Here is a 2,500-nt window from a genome sequence, read left to right on the forward strand (position 1 = left end):
CTTTGCTCGAGACGGATTTCGATTTGGAGGTCCCCCGAGTTAAGTTTGCCCTTTATGACTCCTCGCCCGCATGCTCGTGCACACCGGCGTGCACGTGGGCATCGTATGCTAAAAAATGAAGTTTGGAGTTTGGGTTTGAAAATTTTACGGGAACTTCCTAGAAGCCTAAGAAATGCTTTGCTCGAGACGGATTTCGATTTGGAGGTCCGCCGTGTTAATTTTGCCAATTACGGCTCCTCGCCCGCACGCTCGTGCACCCCGACGTGCACACCGGCGCGCACGTGGGCATCGTATGCTAAAAAATGAAGTTTGGAGTTTGGGTTTGAAAATTTTACGGGAACTTCCTAGAAGCCTAAGAAATGCTTTGCTCGAGACGGATTTCGATTTGGAGGTCCCCCGAGTTAATTTTGCCCATTACGACTCCTCGCCCGCACGCTCGTGCACCCCGGCGTGCACGTGGGCATAGTATGCTAAAAAATGAAGTTTGGAGTTTGGGTTCGGAAATTTTATGGGAGCTTCCTAGAAGCCTAAGAACTGCTTTGCTCGAGACGGATTTTGATTTGGAGATCCCCCGAGTTAGTTTTGCCCATTATGACTCCTCCCCCGCACGCTCAAGCACCCCCGCGTGCACGGGGGCATCGTATGCTAAAAAATGAAGTTTGGAGTTTGGGTTTGGAAATTTTATGGGAGCTTCCTAGAAGCCTAAGAAGTGCTTTGCTCGAGACGGATTTCGATTTGGAGGTCCCCCGAGTTAATTTTGCCCATTATGACTCCTCGCCCGCACGCTTAAGCACCCCCGCGTGCACGTGGGCATTGTGTGCTAAAAAATGAAGTTTGGAGTTTGGGTTTGAAAATTTTACGGGAACTTCCTAGAAGCCTAAGAAATGCTTTGCTCGAGACGGATTTCGATTTGGAGGTCCCCCGAGTTAATTTTGCCCATTACGACTCCTCGCCCGCACGCTCGTGCACCCCGGCGTGCACGTGGGCATCGTATGCTAAAAAATGAAGTTTGGAGTTTGGGTTTGAAAATTTTATGGGAGCTTCCTAGAAGCTTAAGAAGTGTTTTGCTCGAGACGGATTTCGATTTGGAGGTCCCCCGAGTCAATGTTGCCCATTATGGCTCCTCTCCCGCATGCTCAAGCACCCCTGCGTGCACGTGGGCATTGTATGCTAAAAAATAAAGTTTGGAGTTTGGGTTTGGAAGTTTTATGGGAGCTTCCTTGAAGCTTAAGAAGTGTTTTGCTCGAGACGGATTTCGATTTGGAGGTCCCCCGAGTCAATGTTGCCCATTATGGCTCCTCGCCCGCACGCTCAAGCACCCCGGCGTGCACGTGGGCATTGTATGCTAAAAAATAAAGTTTGGAGTTTGGGTTTGGAAGTTTTATGGGAGCTTCCTAGAAGCTTAAGAAGTGTTTTGCTCGAGACGGATTTCGATTTGGAGGTCCCCCGAGTCAATGTTGCCCATTATGGCTCCTCTCCCGCATGCTCAAGCACCCCTGCGTGCACACCGGCGTGCACGTGGGCATTGTAGGCTAAAAAATGAAGTTTGGAGTTTGGGTTTGGAAATTTTATGGGAGCTTCCTTGAAGCCTAAGAAGTGTTTTGCTCGAAACGGAATTCGATTTGGAGGTCCCCCGAGTCAATTTTGCCCATTACGACTCCTCGCTCGCATGCAATATCTACTCCTGTCAGAGCTGTGGTTTTACTTAAGACTACTATAGGGGGGGGGGAGTTCTCAGCACCAAGAGCTGCAAGTAAGGCCATTGCTTGCTTTGCAGTCTCGATTGCTCTACTAGTGAATAGTAGATGTCTTGGTTAGCTTGGAACGAAAAAAAAAATTTTTTGGGGAAAAAAAAAAAAAAAAGTTTTTGTGAAAAAAAATTTTTCGAAAAAAAAAAAAAAAAAAAAAATTTTTTTGGATGCCTCGGTCTTCTATTTGTTTTGCTTGGGTAGATTAGGAAAAAAAAAAAAAAAAAATTTTTTGTTGGATGCCTCGGTCTTCATATTCTTTCTCGGCTATTTCGAAAAAAAAAAAAAAAAATTCCGGGAAAGAGAAAAAAAAAATTATTTTTTGTTGGTTGCCTCGGTCTTCATGTTCTTTCTCTGGTATATGGGAAAGAAAAAAAAAAAAAAAAATTTTGGATGCCTCGGTCTTCTTGTTCTCGGTTGGATTTATCGAAAAAAAAAAAAAAAAAAAAAAAAAAAAAAAAAAAAATTTTGATGCCTCGGTCTTCTTGTTCTTGCTTTGGTATATCGGAGAAAAAAAAAAAAAATTTTTTTGGATGCCTCGGTCTTCTTGTTCATTCTTCGGTATATCAAAAAAAAAAAAAAAAAAAAAAAAATTTGAGACTTCGGTCTTCTTGTTCTTGCTTTGGTATATCGGAGAAAAAAAAAAAAAAAATTTTGGATGCCTCGGTCTTCTTGTTCATTCTTCGGTATATCAAAAAAAAAAAATTTTTTTGAAGCCTCGGTCTTCTTGTTCTTGCTTTGGTATATCGGAG

Source organism: Cornus florida, unplaced genomic scaffold (assembly GCF_030987335.1).
Source record: "Cornus florida cultivar Cherokee Brave unplaced genomic scaffold, ASM3098733v1 CherokeeBrave_3.0.0_Hap2_scaffold_167, whole genome shotgun sequence".
NCBI lineage: Eukaryota > Viridiplantae > Streptophyta > Magnoliopsida > Cornales > Cornaceae > Cornus > Cornus florida.